The following is a 21,006-nucleotide window of genomic DNA, read 5'->3' on the forward strand; positions in this document are numbered from 1 at the left end:
TCATTTCTTTAGGCACTTAAGTAGTTCTGTAAGAGCTTTGCATGAATTAATATGTAGGATGTGCCAAACTCATTATATTTCTCCTGTGATTTATAACTTCATCCTTTGCCTTTTTCAACCAAGAAAGCTCAGGTGCAGGAGAGCACTGTAAAGTGGAGGAGCTCGGGAGGCAATGAGCCAACGTGTTTCATTAGCCGTGTGCGCTGTCTGGTGAGGATTGCTCAGCCTTGTCAGTCCTACTGTGTCTTCTAGGTTTTTTGTTATTTATTGCCCATAAAGCAAATAAAAGTACTCCTTTGCCACTGACACAGCCAGAGCTAAGCGCTGTGCCTCTTACTTCTTGGCTTGTGATATGTTTTTAGATTTTAAATGCTTATACAGGAATTGTCACTTATTCTGAGTTTTTACAGTGCTTAGCAACTTTCAAGCCACTCTAAGGATTAATAAATAACAATCATGTCTTTCTTCCTTACTATTCTGCCCTTTTTGTTCCTTTTGCTCCCAGAAAAACTCCCACATGTGCCCATCACACTCCTACTGTTTCCAAGTCAAACACTAATAAGCTTGAACATGCTGGAATTAGGTTAGCCTGGGTTTCATTTAGTTTCCTACATATTACAGTATAGCTTTAATTATATGGTATCTCAATATATCTTTCTTTTCTGTACTCTGCCAGCAAACCATTAGCAATCGCTGCTCTCAGGGCTCTCTTGGCAGCACAACCACCCTGCAGGCCCTGCTCCCAGCCGGCTCCCCAGCACTCCCCTTGGGATTTTCTTCCTCTTCCTCTTCTGTGCCCGCAGCGGAGGGGCAGACTGGGGAGCACAGGTGTCACGGGGCCTTGCTCTCGCGTGCTGCGTGCCAAGCACAGCACTCCTCTTACAGCAAACGCAAGCGGAATCCTTGCTGGCCCCTGAAAAGCTGTGATAGAGCTTGCTCAAAGTACACAGAGCTTAATCTTTAGAGCTCATTTACATGCTTTAATAACAAGTAGAAAACACCAGCATGCAAAGTGAAATTTTACCGAGGCTGTTTCTCAAATGGACTTGAGTAAATTTCATTGGAGGTGAATACAAGTGCATCTCTGACCCTTTTCAAGCGCTCCAAAACAGAACCGTTCTAGAGGCTGAACAGTACAGATATGAGAAAGTTTTAAAATGAAGAAAACAAATATAGAATAATGTTTGGATTTATTTTTTTAAAATGCTAAAGAGTTTTTTTGGAACTTTTTATGAAGTAGAATCGCAGCAAAACTTTAAGCCAAGAAGTTTAGTTGGTGTTTTGGGAATTACAACTAAATCATAGAATGGATTGGGTTGGAAGGAACCTTAAAGATCATCTAGTAAAAAATGGTGTTTTATGATTGAAACTGTTCAGTATTCTCAGTTATAAGAATGTTGCTACTAATATAAAGAAACGAAGATATGTATTTCTATCCAAATATTTTTTCCTAAGCTTGGTACTTGCAGCCTATTGGATTTTACTCTTTGGAATCAGATTTACACACCTGCAGGTTTATCACATTGCTTGAAATAGCTATGATTCTTATAAACCATGAAAAAATTACACATGGAAATTATTTTGTTTGACAAATACGTTAGGCTCCTGCTTCCTCTCTGCTGCTTTCTAAGTAATGGATTCTGGTGCTCATGGAGGGCTGACGTTTGTGTGAATATCTGGGTTCATATGGAAAAGAGCATCAATTTTAAATCTCTATCGGAAATCAAAATATCTATTAGTCATTTCTGTGTCTTTGATATCAAAAAGATCTTTCTCTTCCAGGCATCTTCCCATCTTCCTGTCTTCCTTGCATTAGTTATGGTAAAAATAACATAACTATTAGTTATGGTGAAAAGGGATTTTTATTTTTCAGGACATATACCTCTTCCCTCCAGTTGTGGTTTCATAGCACAAAGCAGAATCTAGAGACCCTTAAGAGGCTTGAATGCAAATAATGATTTCTAATAACCACTACAGTAGTGATTGCCTTTATTGTAGTTTTAATAGGGGTCAATGTAGTTAGAATGAAGAACGCAAATTTAAAAAGGAAATTCAGGAAAGTAAGTCTTTGAGTCTGCAGGATGTTGATACGGGCAATGAGAAATCCTGTACTGTCAGTCAACAGCCTGCCAGTTGGTAAAATGGCAGATTTTGTCTTCTGTGTGTCTCAAGGTATGCTTCCTTCTCCCTGTTTTATGCAGAGCTCCCCACGGATTTCCAGGGAGCTTGCCTATATGATCAGAGTGTCTCTGGATCAGCCCAGTCATGGGCTTGAGTGGGTTTCCACTGGGATGTGGTGGAAGGGATTGTTAGGAGTGTAGATGTTAAGTGTTCTGAAAGAAAACTTTAAAATAAGCAGTCAGGAAAGCACTGCATAAATTTTATTATAAAACTTACAAAAATATTCACGGAAACACTTGTGGCACTCCTGTAATGCTGCCTAACAGGCTCCACTGGTGGTTTCAGCTAGTCTGGGGGGTCTAGAAGGTGGCACCTCCCTCTGCAGGTCTGGGCTAGGTTTTGCTCTGTGGAGGCAGGCTGCTCTTGGCTCCTGGGAGCGGGGCTGTAGCACAGGCTGAGGCCCCAGTATGTGTTTGTCCTCGTGGTAAGCCAAGGCGCAGACATGTGGGATGGGGCTCTGGGTTTGTCTTTTCCCCATTTCCCAGGGAATTAGGTAGGGATAACATCTTGGGCTCCTCCTGCACATAGAAAGTGTCATTTTTAAAGATTCTTAACTTCTGCTGTGTGCTTGTGTAAAGATCACCTATGCTGTGGACTAGGCTGATAAAAATACATTTAGGTGAGAATGACATGTTCTCTCTCAGGGCTTGGTAATTCTCTTGTCTTATCATGAATTTACTTTAAGCCTGTCTTTGTGAAATTGCTCATTTCTCAAGGTGGATGTAAGGTTTGGCTCTGCCTAAAAATAGGGGAATAGTACACTCTGTCCTAGTGAAAAAGAGAAGCCATAAAGTTGCAGTACCAGAGAGTTATTACCTCTTCATAGCGTCCAATGTATGGTTGGTGCCCACAGATTATGTAGGCAGATTGTGTGCTTTGTTTTGCAACCTTTGAAGCTAATGGAACCTCAGAGATGCTCCTGAATTGATCATATTAACTGAAGTGCTATCTTGTTTGGAAAGCTGAGGGAATAAGAAACTAAATTCCCAACTTTGTCACTGATGGAAGAATACTCTGATCTTCCTGTGCCAATTGCAGAAAACATCGCCTAAGGATGTAATACAAAGAGCTAAGTAGAAAGTCCCAGCACTGTTGCAAAGACTAATATAGTCATTGTGCTTGCTGCAGAACATTGCTGTTGTATTTTGTAGCAATCTTTTAAACATTTTTCTTTTTCCCCATTTATTTAAGATGAATATCCTTTTAAGTGAAAAACAAAGCTGGGGAATACAAGGGAAATCTCAAAATCTTCTGTTAAAGTCTTGATTTATTCTGATCTGCCTTTATTTTATTTTAATTTGTTCTCCTGAGTAGAACGATCTCACGTGTCCTTCCCCCTTCTCCCCCTCTTTATCATTTGAACATTTCCTCTTGATTTGAATCCCCATATCATTTGGAGCAAAAAGTCACCTGAGACAGTCACACAGCCCAAGAGCCAAGGGGCAATGGCCATTTTATAAATATAAAAACACTGTGTATGAAAGCTGTCAGGATATATTATGCATCTTGACAATAAGTTTCATTATTCTCAAATCACGTTACTGCATCTCTTACTAATGTCTTCTCAAGTGGCTACATGAAGCTTTCCATCTTCCTGCTGTGTTTCATCCAGGTAAGACCAAAAGAAATGTGGTGACTGTGGAGTATCGGAAACTGGCCATCTATGCCTTCTGCCTCCTCCTTATGTAGACCTTGCTGAGATGTCCTCCGGCTCTTCCTGCAGTAAAAGACAGGTTATGAAGATATTTTCCCCACCAAACAAGACAAAACTCTCTTACATCAGGCTACCTGTGATGCTAAACCTTCAGCTAAGGGGAATGAGGCTGGTCTGAGTTCTCTCCGTATGAGAGCTGAACTCTAAACAAGAGCATCTCTTTCCAGTGTAGACTGAAGTTGAAGGAAAATACCCAGTAAGCAAATATCCATTGGCTCACTTCTGAGAGTGGTTAGGTCCAAATAGGGAGAGGTCCTTAGAGCTTGCCGGCCACCCTTAGTCACCTATTCCTTATAAACCTGGTACCTCAGGATATCACTAATATATCGTGACAAGCGCCTAGGTCACTCATACTTCAGATGATGTGCTCATGCATTACCAAAAACTTGTGCATCTGTACATCTCTGAGAGAATCCCCTTACCCGTTTATTGTGCTGCACCCAGTTATTTGATAAAACAATCAATTGCTTTGTTGCTGCTGCCACACACTGAAAAGTTTCTGGCCATTTCTTGAAGAAAGAAAAACCACAAAATTGCTTGCTTTGAAGGACTGTGTTTTGTGCCATAAGGCAAAGTTCACAAGGGCTCAAGAGGAATAGTTTCATTAGTTAGAACCTGCAAAGACTTCCACAGTTAATTTCCTGGGCAGTATCACCTGTATACTGTGTATTTGACAGGAATACAAAGAAATTGGAACTGTAATTATTCCGTCTTCTCAAGATAATTTCTAGATAGATTAGTTCAGAAATAGGAAATGGAAAAAGCATTTGAATGATTGTACAGAGCTTGGTTTAGGATATTTCTTTGCAATCATCTTAGATTTGTAACACCTGTATTTTATTTAAAAGAAAATCGACTTCTGGATTATCATATTAACCAAAATTAAAACACAGAGAATAAAAAATGACTGAATTATTAATATGCATTCATGACACCCCCACAGCATGGAAGTCTGATACTGCCACATGAAAAAGATAATGTGAAATTGAAATCTGTATATAGCTTTTCATCATAGCCCTGGATAAGAAGACTCTTTAATTATCAGCACTTCACCTCCTTTAGAATAGCAGATTTGGAGGGCAAAAAATAGCAGAAGCTTTAATCTAACTTTTATTAGGTAATCCTTATATTATTCTTACCTTTTTAAGCAGAGAAATTGTGGCAAAACAAAATGTAGCATGATCCATGTTTACCTATATTTCACTTATTTTTTTCAGTTTTTATTTTGTCCCGTTCTTCTAACTTCTCACTTTCTGTGCTCACACACACACACACAAAGCATTACTCATAGTATCCATGTTCTTGTCCATCCACCTACCAGTGTGAGGATTCTTGAGTGCACGACCTATGGTGGTTATAAACTGGCATTCTTAGACCACAGTTTTCATCAATGGCACTCCTCTAAACCATATGGGCTTGACAGAAAGCTCTAATTCCTCACTTTTTTCATCACTTATTTATAAAGCTGTCCCGTTCGCTGGTTTGCTATGATTTGCTATGGGGACTGAGAGGTTCTTACTCTTCTGGGTGAGTCTCAGAGCTAAGCAGTGTGACTAATAAGATGACCAAGGGAATATCTCTATTTAATTACTTAGAGCAAAGGAAAAAAGAAAAGGTAATTAAGAAAAAGTAATTAAAAAGACTAATTTTAGAAACAAACAAAAATATCATCCAGAGAGCAGGAATTTCGATCTTCCTCCTGATGTGAAGTTTCTCTTGATGTCTTCCTTTAGATGTTGTTTCTGTGAGGTATGCTACTTCTGAAAAAGCAGGAAGGGCTGAGCAAAGAACCATGCAATTTAGCATTTTCAAGATAAGGAGGCATCTGCACAGAAGTCACATGCTTCATAGCAATTCATGGTCTTTAAGGTCATGAAGACTCATTATGATCATTTAACTGAGCTAACTGCTAAATATTTTACCTTCTGTTTCTATACACAGCTTCCAGTAGGCCGTTTGTTTTTTTTGTTTGTTTGTTTTGGTTTTTGGTTTTTTTTTTGGTCGTATAGCAGCTGGTCTCATGTTAAAGATGTTGTCTGTTGAAGAATTTCTCAGCTTTCTTGGTAATCTGCTCCAATAACTAATTCATTCTATAAAAACAAAATTCATCTTATTTCTAGTGTCAGCTTTTGGCACTTTTTCCTGATTTTTGTCTACTAAATTAAATGGCCTTGTAATTTACTTATCTTGATTCTATCTAACTGATTCCAGATTTACTTGATGTGTTTTGACAAAATTAATAGATTGAACTTTCTACTTGGTCTGTGCAAAACGTATTTTTCAGTTCTCTAGACATTCTGGTAGCTTTTTCCATAAAAAAAAAAAAGGGCTACCGTCCTCCCAGTGGTGCAAAGAAGCAGTGTGGGGTGGCTCTCCTGCCCTCCTGCTCCTCTGCCCCTTGGGAACAGTTTTTCTGTTCCATGATGAGTGTGCTGTGTGATAATGTTCAGGGCACTGAAACCTGTTATTATTAAAAAATCATCTGTAAAAGTTATTAATACATTTCTGGGGAGACAGTAACTGTGAGACTTAATTAAATGACAAGATGTTTTGAAATCTTTCTGTAGAAAATGTTGTAGTATAATTAATAAACAATGTGGTTCAGATTCTCCTGCATCCTTAAAGAGTTTATGGGGGCAGGCTGTAAGGGCAAGAATGTGATGAGGATTTTCTTGTAACATTTCTCCATCTTTGAATGTATAGCTTATTTTACTTTAAACAATTAGGTACAAAAGTTCCTCATTAGCTTTGTATTAGTGGGCCTTGCTGATAGAAATGTGTCTTCAGTCTGTATGTGCCTTTTTACCTTGACTGTAGTGTGATCACTGATTTTTGAGACTATTCACTGATTTTGTTAGATTTTTGTGAAGGCAATTCATTTTTGTTCATTTGATCTCTTTATCTCTTTTTTTTTCTTCTGATTGATCTGTTACTTATAATGTAGGCAATATTTTGATTTTAATGTAAAGATTGTTCAAAGGAGAAGAAATAATCAACTTGAATATGACTTTCTTCTCTAAGTGCATCCCAATACCACCAACCCCTTTTTTAGCAGCCCATGTGCTGACATGGCCACACTTCGTCCTCTCAATAATATACATATATATTTCATATATTATTTTTCTAAATCTTTCTACTGTCTAAATTGTGAATTTTATGTGTCTTGAAATAATTAACTTGTTACATATGCAGTAAATAGCTTTGAAAAACATTCATATTTGGTGATTTGAATTATCTTTAAAGGAACATACCATGTACAGCCCAAGCAGTTGAACAAGGAACAAAAGCACTGCAAGCAACAGATAAAAGGAAAATAGAGCAAAGCAATTTGTTAGCTGCAGTAAGCATAGTGAACACTTAGCAAATTAGTAAAGGCTTAAACTCAGAGGAAGTATCAGATCAGATTAAACACAGAAGAAGGAAAAACCTCTTAATATGGTATAAGCCAGAAAACAACTGTATATATTATCTTTTGTTATAGAACAGCAAGTAGCCAAGATCTCTCTTGATTAAAAAATTAAAATAAAATAAAAATCCCTTTGATTATGTCTGAAATACCAGTATTCTTTCCACAGTGCAGCTGGCTCTATGTCTCCTCTGCTCTACCTGTAGCTGTTGTCCCTACAGGCTATTGGGAACGATCCCTGGCACAAGTTAGTCCTGGGACTGTGTCCTCACAGCTTGGGGAACTGTGACTTGGCAGCAGCCAGCAAGGGGCCAGGGAGCAAGCAAGTGGTCAAGCAAATGGTTGACCAGCTGGCCAGTGCCTGAGCTCATTTCCTGAACATATTTTAATTAGGACTGTAGCTGAGACCACTGAGATCCCCTGCTCGCTCTGTGCTTGAATTGATGAGCACAGCTTATCGGTCTGAGTCTTTGCACCCCAAAGTACCTGGCTACAAACGATTCACAGCAAAGCTTCTTAAAGGAAGCCAAGTCACCAATTTGTCTAGTGAGAGCTCCGCATATTGCTGTTAATGTGCAGAATGAGTTCAATAAAAAATAAAAGTGGTCTTGCGAAACAAGTTTTAAACTTTATTATTCTCTATTTCACATATGTGACTTAATTCAAACTGGATTAGGGATCTGATTTCTTGGCCTAGTTGAACTCACCGGAAGTTTTGCTCCAAGCCTTTGGACACTAGGTTTTAAGGCAAAACTCAAGAAAACCAGTGGTAGTTAATTCTTTGTGTCTGAAACGAGCTCTTTCTTTTTTAACTACTCATAGTGCTGTAATAAATTATTGCTACAGATTAAATGGTTTTGTTACAATAGAGCTCTTTATAAGGACAGTAATTAATAATCCAGGATAAAATATAGTTTATATATTAGTAACTGGAGGAGAAAAACAGGATTATCACTTTTGGGGGGATTGTACCATTCAGTTTGCTGTCCGGCTCTTTCTGTTCTGAGGTGCTGTGAGAATTTAAAGTCTAAAAATTTAATATAGTTCTCATAAAAAAAAAAGCTAAGTTTTTCCTCAGGAGCCTTAAATGAGCAATGTTTAGTTTTGCAAAACAGAATTTCTAACATGAATGCTGTAACTATTTTTTGCATAATCTAGTGAGTCTCACTTGTGTTTCTTGTGTGATAGCCCAGCAAGTTCAACCCAATTCCTCTTCGCGGTACACACGAGATGAAGTAGTGTGTGCTCTGCTGTGGGGAATCAGCATCGTTTCTCAGCCCCAACTGCCCTTAACTCTGAGATCAGCTCAAGTTTCTTTGGTAGGAATTTCCATGTTGCTCGTTTAGAGCTCTCACATACCTGGCAACAATGGGTGCATGAGATCTGAGCATCTTTGGATGGTTTTCCTTCTAACTTGTGCCCATGATTATCATCCCCAAGGATCTACTAGCAGTACAGCTGACGTGTTTATAGACAATTTAGCAGAGAAAGCAGCACAGCACCTTTTCCACAGAACAAATGTTTTGAAGACTCTGGCAACATTCGATATTACATCTTCTCAGCTATTTTCTAAACTTAGTGTACTATAACTCTCTGCAGGGTCAAATTTTACAGCTCTTTCACATATAAAGCTGTCTTTGATCTGGAAAATGTTGCAGAACTTTCACCTCTGTTTTTCCTTGGCTTCAGTTTTCCTAAATTTTCCTCTCATTCCTGTCTGATTTGTCATTTCGGAAAGCTGAATCGTTAACCTGCACTACATCATCAGATGCCTTTTTAGGGTGTTTGTTAATGTGAAAAACACAGAACCATGCAATGCCATCAAAGGATGCTGTATTTACAAGTCAGCAATTGGGGCACATTCAAGACTAATCACAAATCCACATTTATACATAACTTGCTCATTGAATACTATGGAGATACTGGATGATAGAAATGTTTTAAAGAAGGCAAAAAAAAAAAACACAACAAAGAATGGGCTAAAAATATACATTTAATCTTCCTTTGAAATATTCAGTCACGAGCACATTGCTTGAAAACTGAGCATCTGAGTGACAACGAATGGGGTGAGGAAGGAAGTTCTTGCCCTGTTTCCCATTCCAGGGTGAACCTGAGTGAGAAAAGAAAAGAGCAGGAAACTGATAGCTACAGCTATCACAGGAAAATGCTGTAGGATATCTCATGCTCAAAGAATTCCCAGAGAAGTGGTAGCATGTCCAGAATTACAACCTGTCCCCAGTTCTTGCTTTTATTTTTTATGGAGATTACAACACTATGTAGGCCTCACAAAGGTCTCAGTTCTGTTAATTAACAGTTTTATTGTACATCTGAGATACCGTGGACTGGCAGATCTTCCTAACTCACTTCCATTTGTGCAGAAACATATTGCTCTTTCAGATTAATGATGCAGAAGTAGTAATTATGTTTTTATAATGGTTTTTGGTGAGATATCAGCTCTCTGTCAAAGAGTAATTTGTATGACAAGATACAGATAGAAACAAGACAGTGACTCACATATAATTTCTTAAACAAAGGCTATAACAAAGGCTATGGTACTGGGGTCAGGTTGTTGCAACCTTGGCCTTTTTCTTTTTAACAAGAATGCCTTTTCATAATTTTTTTTTTTTCCTCAAGAGATTAATTTCTTCTGCAAATGCATACAAAATCCCTTTATGTTTATTTAGGACATAAAATATATACAATAAATTGATAGCAGAGTCCTTGCCTACATGCTAACCTGCTGAGGTTCACTAAGGCAAAATGGGCAAAGCTGGATAAGCACTAGAAAAATTATTTTACCATTATTCATTTGGACTGAAAATTTAATTCAGGTTGACTTTATTTGACTCCTGCAAACATTTAGAAATTAAATTTTAATCACTTGAAGGTTTGCAGAATGTGAACTTCATATGTACACATTTAAACTGTCCAGGAGCTAGGAAGGTATTTAAGTTATACAGAATGCAGAAATGCTTGTCACCATGTGATTACTAAATCCCTGTGCCAGAGCAAAGATACAAAACCAATTAAACAAATCAGATCAATATTTGACAGCACCTTGTACAGCTAGGGCCAAAAACATGCACAACTATTATTGTGCATGTAAGGAGAAAAATGTAAGTGCAAACTCAACATCCAAAAAGTAGGTCTTTCTGCATGACACCCCCAGAAATAATTCCTCAGGCAAGGAAAATGGGGGAAAGAGGTCTATGGAAAGTTCAAAGAATGATCCTAGAACAGCAAAAATGCCTACACTTCCTAGTTGTCCACTTTCAGGTTTTTAAATTATTTGATTTCAAGAAAAATGCACAACACTTACCAGATTGGTGCTGATTTCCAGAGAGACATGTGAAATCAACTACATATCAGTAAAACACATTTGAGTTTTGCATACAGTAGCAAGGAATGCTGTGCAATAGGAGGAGGTCTAACAGATAAAGTGCTGCTGAGAAACCTCTGTCCACTTGTTCACTATACATAGTTCATGAATAGTTTAGTCTTCAGTTTTACCCTGGTCCAGTCCTATGGACTGAACAGCCATTAAGAGCTGGAGTGCACGAAGTGTGGTCACCCATCAGAGGACCACATCCTCTGTTTAATGCCATTTGTCAAGAATTCAGTTCATGTACTCTGCAATTGCTCCACAGTGTGAACAAGGCATGGCAGGCTGGGACGACAGTTTTGCTTGAAAAGTGCACCTGAGCCAAAGTAAAATGATAATTTTACTTTTTCAGTCTTAACTCAATTTTATCTAAGTGTTTTTGTTTTAATGATTTTAGTACCTAGTTTGATGCTGATCTTGCACTTATTAAAAAAAAAAAATCAAACTCTTGATGTAATTGATATGCAATAAAACCATAAAAACATAAAACCAATCGGTTTACTTAAAGGCAGGAACAGCTGACAAATAGAAAGCTTGTGCTGAATGTTCTAGATGCTCAATCACTCTCTTTGCTTGGCCCAATGGGGTGTGATGCTATTTACTTAAACCAAATGACAGCCATGGGAGAGGTGCTTTGAGACCTTGTGTACCAGTGAGTCCAGATGAAACCAAAGTAATCTGTGTGTGGTCAACCTCTGTCTCTACACCTAGCATCCCCGCCATGCATTGCCTCCCAAGCGCCACAGTGTCTCAATACCGGGATGGAAAACAGCCGCTTACCTTGGTCAGGTCAGAGTTTGTTCTGTTGCAACAGGGCTTCGGTGGCTCCTGTGCACTAATTTCCTTTTCTATGCAGCCTTCCTAGAGCTTAGTAGAGGTGATGATTCTGTGCAGTTCTGCAGCTGCTGTCCAAAGGCGTCCTGTTGATGCTTTAGGGGCTCACGTGGGAAGAGCCATGGTGGCAGGAAGGAGCTGGTGGCCTTTTCGAACAGGAGCTGTGAGGCTTGCTTTCTCTTTCAGAGTGGAATTGCATTCAGAGCGTGGCTATCAGGAGCATTATTGGCATCTCAAACCTCCAACCGAAGTAGGCAAAAATAACAATGTGCTTATTAAAAAACATTTTAGGAAAATTGATCATTGCTATTGATTAACAGGCAATTTTAACCTAGTCATGGCACAGGACGCTCTTTATTGATTCATGGACACCTGAAATAATTTCACACTGCTTAGTGTTTCTTGGTAATTTAATCACGTCTTTTGCTTAATCTATGAATTGGTAACTATCAAACTCTAGGAGCTTTTGAAGAATAATAATGTTTGTATGACAATGCTTTTTCATATTATCAAAACTAAGTTGTGGCCCTTTTCGAACTGTTAAGTTACTAAAACATAGAAGCTGCTTTGTCATTGCCAGTGATAGATGATATACAAATGCTAATCGTGTTAGGCTACAGCTAAGTAATACCTGCCTACTGATTATTGGTGATAAGAAATTTCACTGGGAAATTTGCAGTCTCTGCAGCAAGACTCTAATGAGATAGTAAGAAAATGCAGCTCTCTGAGAAAAGCTCTGTTTCTTTTCCTTTTAATTTTGTTAGTCTATTTATTGTAGTATTTGAGGCACTTAATGGGCTAACACATTCATTTTGAATTCATTGCCTAGCACAAGCTTTGACTGAAACCTGCAGTCCTCAGAATAGGGAATTCTCAATTACTCGGAAGACTAACACGCTCCCTGAAACTGTAGCAAAACGTAATTTTCCAAACCAGAGCATTTTCACTAATGATATTCTATAGAAAAAATAAATACATTTAATCCAAAATCCTGTGTTGTGTTGCCGGAAAGTGAGTGGATGAAAAGGGAATAATAAGTCCTTTAACCTCATTTATGCAGCTGCTAATAAACATTTTCTAGCAGCGAAGAGAGTGATAGAGAGCGGGACTGGTAGGATGCATGGTGTTTCAATGAACTGTTTCTCCAGGTTACAGGCACCTGTTGGTAGTGACCACTTAATCTGGCATTAGTGTTGGTCAACCAGGCAGGTTTTGCTCAGAAAATGCACCTAGGAGAATCCTTTCTGCCTCCTTTCAGATGTTTTGCCCTGAACTGCTTCACGTGTAGGAAAAGGTTTCTTGCTTAAGTTCTATGCTATTGGTTGCTTATTTGTCCTTGGATGCCTTACAGTTTCCTGTGAGTAAGAAAAATATTGTTTTACCTAAATCTATGCTGAAGGGATAGCACTGCATTTGGAATTGTTCTAGGATTTGAACTCTTCAGTGGTTTTACTTCCTTTAGTCCAGCAAGCCAGATGGATATGGTTATATTTTTAAGAATTCATCTCGCCTCCTGGAATGATAAATCTGCTATCTCTGTCCTGTATATGTGATTCCTCTCTGAAGTCACCCTGGGCCTCTCAAAATCATTTTTCATAAAGGCTCGACTGCAATTCATTTGTTTGGTTTCAGATGATTTTTTGTTAAAGTTGAAGCTCTCAGATTCATGTGGATAGCTATGTGGATGTATTTCAGCACTGAATCTCTCTGATGTGATTTTTTCCATTATTTATCATCTTTGGAAATCATTGTATTTCAGCAACAACTTGTTTCCAATCCATTTTTTCTTCATCTTTGTGATATGGTCACTGTTTAGAACCACAAAAATCCCATAGTTTCCTTCCTACATACAAGAGTGTGTTTAATGAACAGGAAACCAATGCGTTTAGAACAGTAAAAGCCATGAATGATGCAACTGTGCAACGTGATGTACTGCTGGAAAAGAGTATCCAACTACTTTGATTTCCTGTGATGCACATATGTTGTCTGGATCTTTTTCTTCATATTATTCCTAGGATCTGGAGGGTGAAAAAATACAAAACTAAACTAACAAACAAACAAAAACCCAACAGCATAGGTTCTCTGACTCGCTGCAGCTAGGTTCTTCTGATTTTCCAGCATGCCTCGAGCTCCGTATGTCTCTGGATGTCACTCCTCAACTAGGTTCCTACTGAAAGGATTACCTTCTGTAAATACCAGGTCTTGCTAACTGATCAGTCTACATGCAAGAGCACTCTGCAGCTCAAATCAAACAATAAAATCTAAAATGGTTACTATCAAGAAGTTAGAAGAATGCAAACAAAATGTACAATGTATAAGATTATATGATTATAATAATCAAGAGAAATCAGACATGGAGGAAAAGGTGGGAAATTAAAAAATATTATCAATCAAAAAATAAAGAACATCAATAGAAAGTATCTAGTTCAAATTTAGCTTGAGGAGGAAAGTTTATAGTGACTGGAAAATCTTTATCCACATCATTTTTCATGTTCAGTCTAGTATAAACTGGCAACTGAATAATTGGAAAGGCAGCAGCTACAAGGATATTAGTAGCCATATAGTGATTCCAAGCTTTAACTGTATTTGTGTGTTAGAATACTAGCTTCCTGAAGAGGTGTTTTGTTTTAATTATTTATTTTTTCTCTACATTTTGAAGGTTGTGAATTGGTAATGGGAATCTGTGATGGCTCTCCAATGAATAAATAGAGGGTATTTAAGCATTAGTTTACAATGACAGATGTTTGTTACAAACTCACAAGTTGTATGCCAGTTTACCCTAATTTAGAATCTAAGACTTTGTTCTAGAACTTCAGGAAGAAAATGTACAGAAATTAGAGAATGGTAGGAGCAGTAGGTATTGATTCATATGGAGAATACCGAGGGTGAAGAAGAAAAACTAGTTGTTCATTTAAAAGTTCATGGGAGAACGTATGAGAACTGAAAAACTTCTAAAGAAGGCAAAGGGCATGAAAAGCAGATTTTGTGCAAGTTTTGTTATGCAGTCTTATGGGGGCTAGAGTGGCCCTATAAAGGCCACTCAGGATAGATAGAAATGGTGTCATTTTTCTCTTCAGTACTTGTAAAAATTTCCCAAATTGCATTTTTAGTTAGGCTTCAAAGGTTATGTTTGATATTTAATGTTCTTCCCCCTCCACACATTAAAATAGCTATATTCATATCCCTACAGGGATTCACATCTTGCTTAAAGTCTGTACAAAGCTGACAGAAAAGCATCATGAATTAACATGGGCTATAACCCTCACAAAGGGGTACCAATTTCCATCTCTACCATGCTGCTTACAGAATGCATGTCCTGTAAAATGGAACTTAGCAGAAAATTTGTTGGTTTGAAGGAGAAAATATGAGGAAGAAGAAATAAATGCTTTGAAGAATTAGAGAATTTGCCTACTGTGTCTTCAGGTGATGGCATTTGCTTTCAAAACTGAAACTGCTGCAGTTTGGATGGCATACTAACGTCCTTACTTCCTCTGAATATTTGAGGTTGTCTAAAGTGCTGCCATTTAAGTTCAGCAAGCATGAAGTCCATGCCATGCAGAGCTGACGCAGTGTTCCAGAAGACCACGTTTTTGCATCTCTGACTATGGAAAAAATTGGTCACAAAGAAAGACCCTAGTTCAGCTGGTTGTAAAGCAGCACCAATTTCGTGATCTAATAATCCGAAGAGAGCATTACACACTCGTGCCAGGCACCCTACATTAACTTTTCATTCTCCGTTTGATGCAAGCCATGGTACAGGTGCTGATCTGTCACCTTTCCAACGGCATAAGGCCGCACTATCTCATATGTTGAGTTAGGCCCCACGGCCCACTGTGGCAGCTCTGGTCATATGGTCTCTTACTAACAGCCAAATAAAACTGGTTTATTGCTTCTGGGACTCAAATGTGGGAGAATAGGAGAGCTGAGAAGGGTTGTTACCTATTTAATAGCTGCAATGACACCGAGAACACTCTCACAAAAGAGACTGGGGGGGAGACGGAGGGAAGGGGGCAATGGCAAAACATGGCATCTTACCTGAACAAACAACAAAGCGTTTAAATGTAAACGTGAGATTGCCAACACTTCTTGACAGCTGTCACAATTGCATTTTGCTCAGTAACTTGGCTGTTACTGAGCTGGGTTAACAAGTTGTCATTACTGGCGCTTCCGTACCTACCGGTTCCTGCCCTTTATGAGAGACCCTGTCCCGCTGGTCTGAGTGTTTCACTGGTGACTGAGCCCGACCATGTCTGGCCTTGGATATGCAAAATTATCTGGGCTAGGAAGAAAACCTTTCACAATAGTAACGTTTTTGTTTGTTTGCTTTAAAACTAGGATTCCTTTGTAGGTCGAGTTAAACAAATAAACAGACATTATTCACTGTGTTCCTGGTTTAAGTTTGTTGACATTAAGTCTTGGCTGTAAGCAAAATACTTATTCACCATTCCTAGTGTTAATTTTTACCTTGTACTGTATTTTTGCCGATTTAGACCTGATGTCAAATTTAAAACCCTGTGCTAGATTCATTAAAAATTAGTAAGAGATATACTCATTTCCTTGTACTCTGCTGACAATCTCATTATTGCTATGGGAAAAAAAAAAGATAAAAAGAGAAAAAAAGATCTCTGCTTCCGAACTCGAATTTAATCACGTAAAATAATATATTAAACGAAAGATCCAAAACAGATAGCACCAAAGAAGGATAACAGTACTCTGCATTTCATCTCACCACTAAAAATGAAAAGGCAAACACCTAGCAGGTGTTATCTCATTGGTAAATGTTAAAACAGAGTGAGAATCTTACTTTCATTAAAAGGAAAACAATAAAAACACTGATAAAGAGTTGAGCAATTGGCTGTGGATTCTATCAGTAAACGACCTGAATATGTTGCTTTCTTTATCTTTCTGGAGATTCAGCACACTGCTGTGCATAAAATCATTGTGTCCGTGAAGAGTACAATCTCCAACTCAAATTTTATGGGGAATTTAGGTAGGTGGTATCTAATCAGTCAGGAAGAAATTCAGATAGAAGATCCCTATCTTGCAAAAAGTACTGCAGGACTGTTGGAGAGAATGTGCTGTCACGACTTGTTATATAATTCTTGCTAAAGAAAGCGCAGCCAGGAGCATGACTGTAACAGGCCGCTAGCTCGGAACTGAGTCATATCTCCTCCCGAATCGCCCTCTTCATTTTCTGCCAGACACAAGTCTTTTATACATGTGTCCATCAAAGGGCTACTTCTATGTGATGGAGTGAGATTTAATTAGCATATAACATGATTTTATTTAGCGATCTTGCATTATAAAAAACAAGCAAGGCTCATAATACATTTAAAACAAATACTGCTTTTTGAAATAACAATTAAAATCATGAGCCTTTTATGGAGCCCAAAGTAAGGCCAATGACTATTAAAATTTAAGAGCATAACAAAAGCAGGGAGTTTAAAAGCAGAGGGTTTCACTGTTACAGCTTCAGATATCAGAGATGAAGAACTACTTGCTTATTTTCTAAGTGTTAGAAGATGTAGGCTTCTGTTCCAGCCTGCATTCGTAAATGGCAATGACAGCGTTATACACTGATAATGAGGGGCAATGCAGACGGGTGGTGGCAGCGCAGATTGCCAGTGCTGGAGCTGCTTGGCCTTGGCTGGGCTCTTAATGCTGGTTTAGCAGATGCGGTTCTCTCTCCACCCTCTCTGTGGTTCTTCCTTTTGCAAAAGAGCCTTTTTTTTTAAATAAACATCCCAAGGATTACGGAGCACATTTATTATTCAGATGGTTCATTTATTAAGGATAAATAATTTAAATATATTTTCTTCTGTTTAATTAATACATTAGCAGTTGCAGCATATATGGAAAGTAATGTTTGTATTTAAACTCATTTCTCGGGCTGTTTGTTCTATTCTACTTGATAGCCACCTTACTTATTTATTAAAAGCTACTGACCTGAGTATGTCTGTAGAGAAATGCCTGCAAACTTCCCGAGAAGCAGCAGAACCTGTGGCAGCAATAGCATAACGCTGCAGCTTTTAGTTTGGTTCCGCTGACTTTCGGGGCGGGTTTGAACCAATGGAGCAAAAGCACAATCAGGAAGACCCTAGGCCTAGTTTGAACTTGCTGTAAAGAAAAAATTACATCAGTGTCATTGCTGCAGAGTTTGGTGCATGCAGAAAGTGTTACTTTATATGGCTAGCAGAAACGAATCCTACTTCCATTGTATTACAAAAATGGATGTTTATTATTTCTCTATTCTGTGATTGCAAAACCAGACTTTTAAGTATTGTATTAAAATGCATGCTCCATAATGCTATATTTTTAATCTATTTTCTTCTTTAAAACAGCGTGCATGCTGCCCTTCCCATCTCTCCTCTCCCTGTGTTTTCCCAACAGGATAACATATTGCCATTCTTGTTAGTAATAAATAAGCTTCTCATAAGTGTAATCAAATCTAGATTCCTGTGGGTTGTTTATTTATTTATTTTTAACTATAGATTAGGTTTAACACTGTTAAAATCATGGCTTTAGGCACCCAAGGAGATTGTGCGCTTCCCCATTCTGGTGTTATGCAAACATAGAGCAATGTCCTAAAATGAAGCAACAAAAAACAGTCGAACCTAAGACCCTGCTCCTATAAGGAACACTACAGTGGGGCTTGCTATAGGATCTGAGCTGTGTATATTTATGCACTGAAATCACAGGCAAGAATGACAAGGTGACTTTTATAATGCTGAAAAAGAATGTTCTTTCAAGATTTTTTATTTCTGATGCTTATTTTTTCTTTTAATTAACAGCCTAATACCCTTAACAATACAGTAATACCACTTTGTACCTGAACGTTACTTAAATATTTCTCCTAAGCTGTCACTTCCTCTTTACTTAGGATAACCGATATTCACCACGATGCTATCAACTTTTATTTAGAAAATGTGATCATCACAATGGTTAAAGACCCCAGCTAGATGTCCTGATAATGAGATAGGATTGACCCTGACCTTGGAGCTACCCCGGTTTCTTCAGCAAACTGTCTCTTGGGGTTAAATCCCTTCCTCCAGCAGTATCTTGAATCCACACAGGGGAAATTATGATAAAAATAATCTTTACACCTCCAGACTGAAATGGATCTTTCTGATTGACTGCCTCTGATGCCAGGTCTGTGTCAATAACTCTCAGTGAATGCATGACTACGACCTTTTCCCCTTTGTTTTATAATTTCTATTTTACAAGACCAATAAAGCATGTCAGAACAAAGTGAGTTTTTGCACTTGTAGGTGCAGGCTCTTGATTTTCAGAGGTGGTATGAATGTGACGTGAATGGATGGATCTCAGGTCAGAGGTAACCCTTCGGTAATGTCCTGTTTTGGATTAAATGACACATTTTTCTACACACAAATATAGATCGTGTCACAAATTCATATAAGCAAGAATTGAAAGATACACTCCTTCAAGTGCACAATGATTAGACAGAAAGAGTAGGGTGAATAGAGGATTTCCTACTTGGCTTTTTGCTTTTTAAAGCCCTGGTGAAGACAGTAGACGTTAATGAACAGACCTGGTTGCAGAGCAGCATAAAGTGCAAGCCTTAATGGCAATGGTTTACTTTAAGCTTTTGTATAGTGCTATACCATCATCATTTATAATTATTTCTGTCCATCTGCCTCCATCACTGGTATATGACGCCACAAGATGACCATGCAACGCCCAGGTTGTCACTGCAATAAGGAAGTACAAGGTAAAGAGAACAATGTCAGTTGGGTACCAGATCTGAAATAGGTTTTGACTCTGATGCCAATACAATGCTATCTATGGGTGAAACCTCCTCATCTTTTGTCTTCAGCTTCCTGCCTGAGGAATGGGGCAGCACTTGTCCCTTCTCATCACAGTTATCTGTCTCGCGTATTTGGACTCTGAGTTGCCCGAGAAAAGAGATGTCATCTTGTACAGCATCTACTTTGCAAAGCCGCTGTCCAGGTATCACCACCAAATCAATTATAATAAAGACTAATAGACTAATATTTAAAGAGGATTATTAACCAATTTAACTTCCTCTAAGTCTTGCTGTTTCTGTGTTTGGATTTACACTGATGTGTTAATCCATAGGTCATATGTCTAACTTTTCAGCAAGTGGGATGTTGTATTACAGACTTCTGGTGCTGCTTGCAACATATATAAAGTTAACAAACTAAAATCCTATAGATTTTAAAGTGCCATCTATGGCTTTGCAATTTTTGTCAGTCTGCTATAAACACAGACAATTGTGGCCAGGTCCACATGGATTTACCCCCTGATTTCCACTCTTGTTGATAGCTAAACCTGTCAGCACTGCATTTAACAATTCCCTCCAGGTGTGTGTGAGCTCAGCACCACAGGGCTCAGGCAGGAAACGAGTTGCAGCGTGCAGGGCAGGTCTCCCAGGCCTGGCAGCAGCGCACTCACATGCCCACAGGGAAGTGGGATCCAGCCTTGCACCATGGCCTGAGTGCTGCTGAGCTGTTTGCAGGAAGCCCTGGCTGTTATCTGACACAGGTAATGCGGTGGGGATGGAGTGGCTACCTCTTAACTGATAGGCGTGACTTAAACACATTCCTCATGGAAAAAAAAACACCCTTTGAGGAAGATGAGAAACAACTGAATGCAAGCAAAAATTGTTCCCTGCACTGCTGGCTGGTATGCCAAATTATTTTACTGCTGACTTTCCCTCATTTTTCTCTGTGCCTGTTCTGTTCCATCTTATAAGAGACTACAAGAGAGCTGTTTCCATAACTCTAATTAGAGAGTGAACAAAATGGGCATTAGAAGTTTATCGTGACTGGTGTAACTTGGAGAGTCTTTGTCTGGGTGAAGTGGAGCAGAAAACGTGCATTCCCAGCCGACAGGGTGTCTCTCGGGGCTGGGAGAGGGCTTGGGATCCTGCAGCCGTGCCCCAAAGCGCTGCCACTCGCCGTGCGGGTGGGAGCTGGGAACCCAGCTCCAGCTCCAGCTCCGCAGGGTGCCCCGCACACAGCGCGCGAGAGAGGGGCAATGCGAGGGGTTAACGGCAAAGCCCCCAGCCCCACTGCTCATTGCAGTGACCGCGGTGCCTTCTGTGCAAGCGCTGCCCCGGCACGCCTCGGACGGCCCCGTGCAGGAGGGCGCCCAGCACCCGCACGGGGCCGCTCCGCTCCCCGGCCGCCCCCTCCTCAGGGCAGCCCCGCAGCGCGGCGCCGCCGCCCCCTCCCCAAATCCCAACCCTCCTCCACCGTCGCTGCCCGGGGCCCTGCGCTTCCACCTCCTCCCCCCCGGCTCCCCCCGGGGAGCCCCCCGTACCCGCGCCCGGGTGCTGCCCGTTCCCCCCTCGCCATCCTCGGGGCCGGGCGCGGCGGCGGCGCTGCCCCCTGGGGGCGGCCGAGCCCGGAGCCCCCCCTTTCCCCCCCCGCTCATGAATATTCACGCATCCCCTCCCCGTGACGTCGCCGCGGTCCCGGGGCGGGGGCCGGAGCCGCCCCGGTACTG

General features: G+C 39.7%; 1 long non-coding RNA gene across 2 annotated transcripts; it reads right to left on the reverse strand.

The window, feature by feature from the left end:
- Positions 1–1,900: 1,900 nt before the first annotated feature.
- On the reverse strand, positions 1,901–20,988 carry LOC308200108. 2 transcript variants are annotated; one of them, XR_013955245.1, is made up of 4 exons: positions 20,821–20,988; positions 19,140–19,226; positions 11,464–11,756; positions 1,901–3,898 (listed from the first exon to the last, which is right to left on the reverse strand). It is a non-coding gene; the product is annotated as an uncharacterized lncRNA (long non-coding RNA). The 2 variants fall into 2 exon arrangements; XR_013955246.1 differs by lacking the exon at positions 20,821–20,988 and having other exon boundaries at positions 19,140–20,034.
- Positions 20,989–21,006: the final 18 nt, after the last annotated feature.

Source organism: Anser brachyrhynchus (genome assembly GCF_964034855.1).
Source record: "Anser brachyrhynchus genome assembly, chromosome: 9".
NCBI lineage: Eukaryota > Metazoa > Chordata > Aves > Anseriformes > Anatidae > Anser > Anser brachyrhynchus.